The sequence below is a fragment of the Dermacentor albipictus genome, chromosome 6 (genome assembly GCF_038994185.2).
Source record: "Dermacentor albipictus isolate Rhodes 1998 colony chromosome 6, USDA_Dalb.pri_finalv2, whole genome shotgun sequence".
Taxonomy (NCBI): domain Eukaryota; kingdom Metazoa; phylum Arthropoda; class Arachnida; order Ixodida; family Ixodidae; genus Dermacentor; species Dermacentor albipictus.
In genome coordinates, this window is record NC_091826.1 from 50,364,442 (window position 1) to 50,376,708 (window position 12,267).

The 12,267-nt window shown below is 45.2% G+C and overlaps 1 long non-coding RNA gene across 1 annotated transcript; it reads left to right on the plus strand.

The window, feature by feature from the left end:
• The first annotated feature begins 450 nt into the window (after positions 1 to 450).
• Positions 451 to 3,185, plus strand: LOC135918682 (uncharacterized). Its single transcript, XR_010569732.1, has 2 exons — positions 451 to 1,208; positions 2,162 to 3,185. It is a non-coding gene; the product is annotated as an uncharacterized lncRNA (long non-coding RNA).
• Positions 3,186 to 12,267: the final 9,082 nt, after the last annotated feature.

Consider the following 12,267-nt stretch of genomic DNA (forward strand, 5'->3'; position numbering starts at 1 on the left):
TCACATGCACGAGCTCGTGTCTAAGTTTCCTGGAGGGCATGTGCGCAGCCTGCGCGTCATATGACTACAGGACGCGTGCAAGAGTCTCGCTTATGCCGGGGACGTACGGAATCGAAGCCCCTCTTTTGGTGGGTCCAGGCTGAGTGGGTACTGTGCGAGCCAGCTGGCACCCTACTGAGTCAATGACGAACTCAGGGTATCCACAAGCCATTAATTCCCTCCGCACAAGTGCATTGTCCGCCATGCGGTCTTCCGCTGTTGTGCACACGTTTTTTGCCCGACGAAGAAGAGAGCCGACAACAGACCTCTTTTGCGAAGCAGGGTGCACCGATTTGTAGTTTAGGTATAGCGGCCCGTGTGAGTGTGCTTCCTAAACACCTTGACAAGGGTGTCCAGGAACGGCAGTTCCCCTTCAGATTCCACTTCAACGGTGAACTTGCGTTCATTGCGCTCGTTGCGAATTTCCGCGATGCGTACATTCCACTGCCTCTACTGTGCTCTCCGCCTCGGGACCACATTCAGCTAACAGACCATTGTCAAGGAATACGAATTCGGAGCAGCAAAAATCACAAGTCAAGAAACACCTCAAACGGACTAAGTCAGTCATGAGTGACAGCGCCCACCGCATAATATACACACATGCAGCATGCTCGTCATAGGATCGAGGCTTCGCGATATGTGATACAGAATATATAGCCAGTGAACACTGTTCCATTCAACGTGCAGTCCCATACACCCGGCGCCGAGGTAGAAATCATAGACACGTCTAGATTATTGCATGTACAGTTTAGAGCAAAAGCTTTTGGGACCAAAAGTGCTGATAAACATGTTTCTTCGCAGCCTAGCCAAAGATAAGTGCCGCGCTATGTGCACCATTTTGCGTCGAAATAGAAATACTGATACATGCTGCGCCGAATTGCGCCTTTTCGCGTAAGTTGCCTCACGCCTGTGCGAAGGCGCACATGAGCGGCGTAACCTCTCACATTCACACAATATGCGGGGTTGTAATAGTTCCAAAACTTTTGGTATGATATCTTTGCAACCAAGCCGAGCGGTACCTGCGGTGATAGCAGCACGCTCGACTTCCTTGTGATCGCATCGGGGCCGCATTTAAGTGCGCAAAGACGCTGAAGCGCAGGAGTTTGCCGACTTGTGTGGGTCCCTGCACGCCTGGCTTTAAACCGCAATGGCCCTTTCGAAGCCTAAAGGTAAGCCTTTAATACGTGTTGTCGTGGGCATCTATTGTTTCAACCACGCGGGCATGGATAGCGCGTGCAAAATTATACGCTGTTTACCGCTCTCGCTGTTTACAGTTCGTTTTCTGCCTTGACAACAATTTGCGGTGTATATGACGTTGCATATATTCACGCAGCTTAGTGTGGGCGCGCGATTCTATGGCGTGCTGTTTGCCGCTGACAGCACTCGTGTTGAACTGTCACCCTCTACGTAGCTTCTGCAAGCACAACCAGTAAAATCTAATTCGTGCTGATTCCACGGAACCACGAAAATTGTCCAAGTTAGCCGAACGTCCGTGCGTATGGGCCTGAATGAATCTCGAGAACAGCGGAAAGTAGCCGATGGTTACCTTAGACCACGTGCCTTAGACGCAGACGCTCGCCTGCGCTAACCGAAGCGCGCGTCTGACAACTTGTTGTATCATTCCGATTATACACCTGGTAAAGCCAACGGCAGCAATGTGAGTTCCATAGGAAGCAGCTCGGGATAATTGCGCGCATTTGTTATTTTTATTCGTGTTTCCAGTGGTCATGTCTGAAGCGCTACTACTTCGGGCCCCGCGCTGAGCGAAAGAGCAGCTGCTCGACGAGTGCATGCCCCGAACCCCGCTTTCCATAGTTCGCCCTTCGAATGCTCTGGGCACGCCGTGCGTTCGTTGTGGAGGCGAAAACCGAAAGGCAAATATAGACGTGTAGTTCTTCGTGTGTATGCTCGCCCCACTATTTTCTTATTTCTTCGCTATCTTCGCATTTAGCGCCGGACCCTGGGTGGTCCAAGTTCCCCGAAACGCGAACATTTCTTAGGAATGTCGTAGAAATTTTCTAAAAATTTATTATCGCTTAGCTATTAATGCGTTAAGTCTATAAGGAGACTTCGTGTGGTTGCGTTATCAGCTCTTATAATCTCAGTAACCGTTTCTTTTCAGGTCGTCACAGCAAATTTTATAATGTACAAGTTCTCAGCGAGGTTGAAGCCAGTGGAGAAACCATCACTAGTTACTGCGCCGGAGGCATCAAAGAAACCTTGTGCATCTTCTGCGACGCAGTCATTAGCTGTTCACAGCACGGAGTAACCGCGTCACGCTGCGAATAAGCGCCACATTGAATGTCTGCAACCAACAAAGGAATGTGCTGGCGATCCTTAAGAACCCTGCTACAGTCAAATTCAACTGTAGTCATGTTCTCATCTGGACCAGGACTCTCAGAAGTGGACCGCGCTTCTCGAACGGAAGCATATTTTGAACTTCGAGTTTCCATGTCTGGATACCTATTCATTCTGGGATGCAGCCACATGGATTATGCCGTTGATGTCCCCTTACTCCAAAATTGCCGGAGAGTTCCAGTGTGGGCGAAATAAGATTTTTCGCATAATATCGGATGGTTTAGGACCCTACCCTAAGAAAGCAGTCATGCGAACTTAACAAGGCAAACACGTAACATTACACGATGTTGAATGCTGAAACACCCCTCCCAGAATGCTGCCAACAGCTGGACGTCATCGTCACACACCTTTTCGGTGCACAAAAACGTGTTGTAGTTCAGGATCTGCACTCCTTTCACTTGGGCTATGCAACAGCAGGTATCATTCTAGCGCGTGTAAAATATCCAAACTTTGCCTCAGAGAAACATGCTTTACATTTGCAGTGATGGGCCCAATGTCATGTTGACGTTGAAGAAACGTTTAAATGAGGACGTAGATCCTACTTTGCTGGATATGAATCAATGCAATTCGCACAAAGTGCACATAGCAAATTTTGTAGCACCTTTACAGGCCTAAAGAATCAAATAAAGTGCAGTCTAGAAGTACAGATTTCAATTTAGTGGCTCGCTGATAAATTTCACGGTGATATTGAGTTGCATTTTTAGTGCTGAATAATCTGTGACGTTGTATTTTCATTGTGATAATAAATATTCCTGTGACACTGTTATAATGTGCAAAAGAAAAACTGTCCCGTATGCCTTGAGAATTTAAGTGTTCATTTTATGTTCTTTAGTAAACTGAATCTGTGGAATGTGATTTGCAATAAATGCAGATATTTTTAATGTATACTGTTTTTCTCATATGGTTTCCCTGCTCCGTAGCATTTTTTTCTGCTCCAAAAGCATGAAGTTCTGCTTCAACAGCTGCTTCGAAACACCAACAGCGATTTCCATCGCTGAAGCGCTAAAATCAAGTAGTGCAGCCTACGTGTGCCCGTTTGACCAGCGCCGTGCGTTAAATCAATTTCACGTTGCACTGCTATGCTACAAGAAATTGATCTTTTGATGATGCCGTGGTCTCTAGACTTTTGCTCTCGACTGTACATGCAACGTGACTCGCAGGGCACGCTCAGAACCCGCGCAAATGGAAGACGTACGCTCGCCGTATTTAGTAAACGACTTCTGTATGTGTGTGTGTCGACTCCGTGCCCTAGGACATGGCGTCGCCTCGCAATCCCACAACGACAAAGGGGTTGGCGATAGTGTGGGGAAACATCTGTTATGGTTCTTTCAGCCGTTACAGCCACTGCAGCAATAGCAAATGTCACCGAGTGAGTAAAAGTGATAACTGAGGAAAAAGGGCAGAGTGCAACTTGTCAGAAAAAGATAGGCAGTTCCCACGCCCTGCGGGAATTGATGTTATGCGAAACAGTGTGCGGGGAGCCTACCAAGTTAACGAAACGACCATGAGAGCACCGAGACGTAGGCGGCCCTTTATGGCTTACATTACACGCATATCATGACCTATATCCTTTATGTTCGTCATACTCTTGTCATAGTATGCCAATTTTGGTACATACAAACTTAACGAAACGGCAATGAGAGCACCAAGGCGTAGGTGGCTAAATACTGTCAAAGGGGCAAATGTTCGCAAAGAAATGCTTCGCATTTAAAAAAAGGTGAGCCTGTTTTAGCTTGCTGCTCTGGTTAAATACAAGGGAAATTACACACAGGTTTTGTGCGAAAGTTAGCACAGTAAGCCGAAATATGTTATAACTAGGCTCACCTGAAGCCTTACTGAAAAGTCCAGGGTCATTTATATGCATGCAGCACTGTATGAGTTGCTCACGATGGCCAAAGTACTCGGCAAGGGCTGCCCTAACACCAGCACCACTTACAACTTACCGGTTTGTATATGTGCAGGCCGTACCTACAACGTGCTTTGTTTTACTCTCGTGCTGCCACAAATGTGAAAACCTCAACAGTGTTGACATATGTTCGAAGCACACATGTCCTTACGATCACTGGCACATTAGCAACGTCTGCATCCACTTTATTAAACAAACACACGAAGTCAGGCTTTGAGCCTCCTCCTGATGCTATTCTCAAAATCATCCTCGACCTAGAAGGTCGTAGTGGCGGCATCTGTGCACATTACCATCACGAGACATTCGACTCTGTGAAGGTGCATGACCAGCGTAGCTGTGTAACATACGACAAAGAGGTCCCATAGAATTTTGAACAAAGGTACGAACACATTTGTCTTGTTAGGTGGTCACCGTGACGAAAGCTACGTACACACCTCCTTTATTTATCCGCGTTGATTCGTGTTCTACATTCGTTCAGTGTATTCGTGTTTTCATGTCGCGATATATAGACAGTTTGAGACCAAAACCACCGCACCGACACGCAGTGGCACGAGCCATTAATGGTGGTGATAGTTATTGCTCACACAGATTTGACACACGACAAATGCATGGAACTCTAGCCATAAATAGCTTTGCTGTAGAAGACGAAGTTGGCCATGGACTTCATAATCAATGCCAGCACCTAGCGCGTGCTTGAAATTTACTAGTTGCCATCCATAGAGGCTGTCAGGAAATCCGAATTCTCCTCACTCGACAGGGACCAATTTTCGCCTAACTAGGTTACCATATGTCCCATCCGCCCCCTTCTACGGGACGTACCTCTTCCCACTGCTACTCGCTCACATCTTCTTATATCATATTTGTATCAGCGCAGCATCCACTTTTCAGTTCAGCCCGATGAACTCAATGCACGGCAAACTAGTTTCGCTGCACCACCGGCAATCCACACCGACCTTACCTTCAGACAAGTATGAGCACGTCTGGAACACACACGGCCATAGCTGTCACACATCACTACTCGCATACCACTCACACAGAAATCCTTGCTCCCTTTGAGCCTTGCATGACGTAATCACACGCCATTGGAGCGTCTATTACCCATGCTCCCTTAGCTGTCATCGCCTCTGTCACCATTATATTTGACTCCACAGCCACTTTGACAGCGTGTAATACGTGATTCGCTCCCACACGTTGCTCAACAAATTCAACGCTACCTAGACTTACCTCTCGAAGTCGTCTGGATCACAGGTCTGCAGGGTATGCCGGGCATTGAAGGAGCTGACCTGCTCGCCCGAGAAATTCCTTTCCGGGCTTCCGTCATCCCCGGATCTACCCAGACGAGCCCTACAACCACACCTTAATTTTATTTTTATTACAACATACTGTTAACCCTCATGTGAGGGTCACAAGAGAGGCAATACATCACAAATACAAAACTGATATGGAAGGAACTTTGACGTATGATAACACTTCAACAAAAGTTCATCGAACAAGTGCCGTAGAATGATTGACAGGAATGCAGAACATCAAGAAAACATTGAATGAATTTCAGGGAACAACACTATCAAGAAAAGTTTCAAACGCTTTTACATCAGTGCATTCAGCATTATGTGCAGGTAGTCCATTCCATTTTTCTGAAATCAGGAAAAAACGAATAACAAAAGACGTTTGTGCGGGTGGCATAAGGCCGGATGATTGCACCATGATTTATGCTCTTGCTAAGTCTATCGGGTGCACGTATGTACCTGTTTTTATCAATCTTTGCATGACCCTAGAGAATCTGAAATTTTATCCTGTTCCTCTGTCGCCTAATTTCTAATAATTCCAAATTACATGAGCTTAGCATTTAGGTAACCGAGTCTGTTATTTTGTACCTTGAACATATAAATCGGACTGCAAGTCTGAATTCTTTCTAGTTTTGCGTTTAGACTTTTCGATGGGGACTCCAAACTACGGCAGCGTATTCTAGAACAGGTCGAATGAGTTTTGTATGCCATTAGCTTGACGTCTTTGGTTGCCCTTTGTAGGTTTACTCGAAGAAAACACAGCTTTTCGTACGATGCAAAGCACACATTTTCAATCTGGCTGCGCTAATTTAGGTCATCAGTAATCAATATACCAAGATATCTGAAATAACCCGCGTGGTTGCTCAGTGGCTATGGTGGTGGGCTGCTGGGCACGAGGTCGCGGGATCGAATCCCAGCCACTGCGGCCGCATTTCAATGGGGGCGAAATGCGAAAACACCCGTGTACTTAGATTTAGGTGCACGTTAAAGAACTCCAGGTGGTCGAAATTTTCGGAGTCCTCCACTACGGCGTCCCTCATAATCGGAGTGGTTTTGGCACGTAAAACCCCATAATTTAGCTATCTTTAAAGATACCTGAAACTACACACATTTGTCAAAATAACATTCCAACGTCATACTGGAAGGAAACAACCTTTTAATTTCGGGTAATGTGCCCGAAGGTGGTTTTGGCATAATTTCCATGTCCCATTTCTGACACCAAGTATGAAGACCTTCGAGACCCTGATTAAGTTTCACCTGATTGTTTTCACAGGTAACTGGTGAATAAAGTAAGCAGTCATCTGCAAAAAGCTTCAACACCAGTGGAGGCTGCACAACTGTAACTACATCAATAATAAAAAGCGAAAGCAATAATGGGCCTAGCACCGACCCCTGTGGTACCCTAGAAAATGACTCCAAAAGACCTCCCACATGAAAATGGGCTCTGAATTTCCAGCTGGAAATGGTCTTTCCAGCCAGGTTTCCAACTGGAATCAGCCCTTCCAGCTGGAAATTTTCCAGAGCCAGCTGGAAATAGCTGGAAATGGCACTTTCCAGCTGGAAGTGGAATCCACCTCAGCTGGTCTTCCAGCTGGAAGCAGCACTTCCAGCTGGAAACAACTGGGTAGAGCTTTTTCCAGCTGGAAGTAGAATCTACTGACTGGAAAGCGGCAGGCGTAGAATAGCGGGATGCTTCCCACTTGCATTAAGACATTTTTTAATCTGCAACATGCCCATATTTAGTCCTAGGTGGTGTTTGTATCGGAACGAAAGCTTTACTCTTGCAGCGGCAAAAGTTTTGTTTTTCTTCGTTTGTATTAATGTGACAGCAATTGTAATTAATTGCATGAACTGCATGGAAATGCTCATCACTCAGGGTACCTTTGATCGCGATCGGGCCTGATCGGGATCGATTGCAATCGAGAGTACCCTGTGTGATCGAGTTGCCAAAAAAAACATATCACCAGGAAAACCGCCGCTTTTATTGAACCTTACTTGTAGTAGACAAAAGCGACGCGCTCCTGATCGACACTGTTATCTTGCTACACTGTCGACGTCGTCTAGCGAGGAGCTTGCCAGATTGGTCATGATGAGCCGTTGCACAAATGGCTAGTGTTTACAGCATAGCAATTCCTTCCTTGGCTACCAAAAAGAGCCCTAACATGTGGCACCTTCAGCAGTTATCAGGCTGCAGTGACCGCTGCTCCTATCTTTTCCTTCCTGCACAACGCCGCTACAATCGCCGCCATTTTTTTTGAATGCTTAGTAGCTTTAGTCTCGTATCTTGTCTTGATGTGCTCTTTTGACACTAATAATAAAATAATAGGCTGGTATTGCAATATTAGTAGTTCGCAGAGAAGCTCGGATTTTTATTCGAAGCAAACAGCAGCATTACAGATGCAGGCCAAATATATAAAATATGACGACGCCACAGTTCCCCCAGTTTCGTACAGCACATGGCGGCAACTGTCACATAGCCGGGCAGTAAAACAACGTGAGACTCTCTGGTGTGCGTTAGTGATTGATGAACAAGTTTTTATGAGGAACCTGCATGATCTTGCACATGAAGTAATTCTTTTTAAACAGTTTCTTCTCTGGACGGCGTTACAAGTACAGGCAAGCGGGTGTCAACGGTTTTTATGCGAAGCATATTACGAGAGCTCAACCCAGCTCCTCAGGCGCGGCGGTGTCGCCATGAAACCACGTGACACCGTGACGTCACGACAGAGGAGAAGTGGCTTTGGCTCAACTCTTGCAAGACGGGCTGGGTGGGAATCGAACCAGGGTCTCCGGAGTGTGGGACGGAGACGCTACCACTGAGCCACGAGTACGATGCTTCAAAGCGGTACAAAAGCGCCTCTAGTGAATGCGGTGTTGCCTTAGAAACGAGCTGTTTCTAAGGCGTGCGTCTCTTGCTCAGGCACACATTTCGTTGCCGCGCCGAACGCTGCTTTGCTCGACGCTCACCGCGTCCAATGCGGGGCGCGTAGTCGCTGCCCTGTAGCCCATTGTCTTACACCCCTTGGCGAGTCGACGGGAACGCTGTCGCGTTCCACTCTTGAAGGCGAAGCATTAATGCATGAGTTGTTTCTTCGTCTAGCCGAACCAAATATAGCCAAGCAACAGCAGTTCACCAGGCTAAACAGTGGTTCAACAACTAAAATAAAGGCTAGTATGCTTCGCATCCTGGGCTTAACCTTACCTAAGCCACAGCCATTTTTTTATTGCTGTAATTTGTGGTGTTGTGGATTCACCAGTGCGGATTGAACAGCGTGCACCGTTTTCTCCAGCCCTGATTCTACCATATCGAGGTAATTATTTCACTTGTTTATGTTTTGAACGTAATTAATCTTCATTTTTATCCTGAAAGTTGGCACGCTCGAGCATGATATCATAGGTCCGTGCTGTACGTGATGTTCGTATGCAAGGTGATCATCTTTGTTTTACGGAACTTGTAGAATTCACCTGTGGCAGATAGCATAATTAATGTTGCTGAGCTGAATTATTCGAAGAGGTACACCATTATTAGCACGCAAAATCGCAACAAATCTTCAACTAATTATCAAGAATTGACAAATTATCTTAACTAATTACCTTGCTGTATACATTGCAATTAACCAGTTGTAGCCTGTGAGTTTGCAAAATGCATCCACTTTAAATGAATTTTCAGAATTGCGCCAGTTTCGAGATATTATTTTCCAAAGTGTGAGACGAAATAAATAGGCGTTCAAATTACTTTTGTGCTCCAATGCATAAAAGAGTGTTTTGATAAAGAAGTAAATCAACAGTGCACATTTACGGCGAATTTGATGACGCATATTTCCAACTGGTGTCATTCTGGAAGTCAAGTCCAAGTGGACACACCTGGCAATCTCATCGGCTACAATTAGTAGATTGCTATATGTGCCGTAATGTAATAAATTAGGAAGTTTTCATTTTTTACAATTAGTTGAATATGTGTTTCGTTTTTTTGTGCAAGTAATCTCCACCTCTCTGAAGGGTCCAGCTCAAGGACTAGAATTATAGTATCTTCAACAGGCGATTTTTAAAAATTGTTTAAAAACTAAAAATTATCATCCTGTATATGCGAAGTGCTTGCCAGTTTGCGTAAGCCCCTTTTGTCTCCAATAGTCCACTTGGAAATAGTGCCATGCAATGTTTGTGCCCAATGTTGCGCATACACCTACGAAATACTAGTGTGTATGTGTCAATCTGCGCAACACAATATAAGCACAATTATGGCGTGCTTTCTCTGCAAGTGCGTGTTTGCAAACAGGCATTTAAATTGGTGCAAAACGACGATAATATAAAAAGACTGGCCCTCAAGCTCCTGCGTTATTCAGAAGATAAATGCTTCTTGGGAGGCTGTTGAGTTACATCACACGCCTAGTTCAAAATACAAGTGAGCTCATTTGAACTCCATTTAGACTAAAGCTACAGTCAACGGTGCTAAGCAATTTAACAATCACTGCATTGCTTCTGCAGCTCAGGTTGAGAGCCTTGCGAGAGCTCAGGTTGAGGCCTTGTGCCACATAAACTGTAGAAGGGGCTGTGATGAAGGTACACTAGGGCACTGTCCAAAAGCTGTTGATGCAATCCATCCGATTTTGGTAAAGGTCACTGTTTACTAGAACTGAGTGGATTAAAGTCATGATTGTTTTAAATTTCACTCACTGTGTTTGAATATGTCTTTCAGATGGTGTACAAGGAGATGCGCAAGTGTATTCCACATCTTGAGGGAGATGCAAGATATGCTTCCGCGATCCTTGCTGCAGGCGTTCAAATAAATGATTTAAAGTTTCAGCACTGTGCTGCGTTGGCTGTGTGTATTTTCACTGGACCGGTGGTCCTGCGGCCAATCACATTAGCAACTAACTGTGACTTGCGACAGCGAGCTAAGATCCATGCGAGCTCTGGCCAGTTTGTATCCTGCTTGATGCGAACTTACACCCTGGGATTTCACTTGGGCATGACTCAACACCAAAGCGGCTGGTCAATGGTTTAAAGCTGGAAATGTAGTAGGAACATTTTCTGGCTCCAGCTGGAACCACTGAGCCTTCCAGCTGGTAGATTCTTCCATTTCCAGCTGGAATGTCTACTGGTCGCAGCTGGGAACACAGCGGATTCTAGATGGAAATTATGTGGTTTCCAGATGGAATCTGCACGCTTTCCAGCTGGAAATTATGTGGTTTCCAGCTGGAATTTGCATGCTTTCCAGCTGGGAATAAAATTCTTTCCAGCTGGAAATTGCGTCACTTCCTGCTGGAATTTTCCCAGCTGGGAAACATTTCCGGTTTCATAATCCAGCTGGGAATGGAAATTTTCACCTGGGCTGACACACAATTACTAACGCGTACAACTTGCCTTCGACCTGGTGTAGTTCAATCCATCTTAACATATCGTTATTGATACCTATTTGGCGGAGTTAAAAAGCAGTTTATTATGCGACGGTTTATCAAACGCTTTTCTAAAATCAGCTCAAATCACATCAGTCTGTTGGTGTACGTCTTTAGCCACTGAAAAATCGTGAACAGTTTCGTTTAGTTGGGTAACCGTTGAGAGGCCCTGTCTAAAACCATGCATGCCGATTTGCATGAAGTAACTCATTTGTTTCTAGAAAATGAATGTGTTTTGTTATTACGTGCTCCATGAGTTCGTTTGCATCATACAGATGCCAGGGATACAGGGTGAAAGTTGTTTGGTAGCAGGTGATTTCCACTTTTGAACACCGGAATAACAACAGCTCCGCGCCAATCTTGTGGAATGCAATGAGGACGTAAAGAGCGTTCAAAACTAATTGCTTAATAAAAGGACATCCACTCGGCATATCGCTCCAGAAATAACGTCAGTATCTGTGGGGGCCACTGACCTTCTTTGAATCTAAGTTTAGCAGTTGATGAAACATGCCCTCCTCATGAAACGAGAGGCTCCAAAGGAAAAGCACAGGAATAGTTTCCGTCATCTGTTACGTGATTATCTTTATCTCTGTGAAACACCGACTGGAAGAACTTGAAACCATCTAACTGTTGCGTGTCTGTGACAAGGTCGCCCTATATTGTTATCTGCTCTAGTTTCGCTTCCTGTGCTCCCCCCAAAAACGCCAAAATTTTTGTGGCGCACTTTTAAGGAAGTTCCCGAGAGGGTCATCGAATAACTTTTTTAAAATTCTGATAATGCTGTTCTAAAACTGCTCCGCTCCTGTGATAGTTCGTTTAACTTCTTTGAATGTTTGCGTAGCCTTCATATTTGAAGTTTGATGTGAACAATGTCGCCAGTTATCCATGAATTTTTTTCTTTTTCTTTTGTAAGGACTTGGTACAAATCTGTCGACGCAATTTGTAATAATGTATTTCAATCGCAGCCGCAGTTCCTCGACTGACTCTTACTGGGAGGCAATTTCAAAGTCGTCAAATGATTGTTCTAAATAGTCCAAGACCGAATCATCTGCTCGTTCGTGATCTTTAACCGACACTCGTTCTTTGCGCCCCAAGCAGGCAGAATGATTGCACGACGAGGGCAGTATATTTACTGAAACAATATTATGGTAGGACATACCATCCAGAATTGATGTCATATGCTCCTGCATTACTGGACAGAAATTCCAAATCCAATATTGAGCGGGATGCGGGTGTCACCCTTCTGTATTCGTTAAAAATTTGCACTAAGGCATGAAAAGGC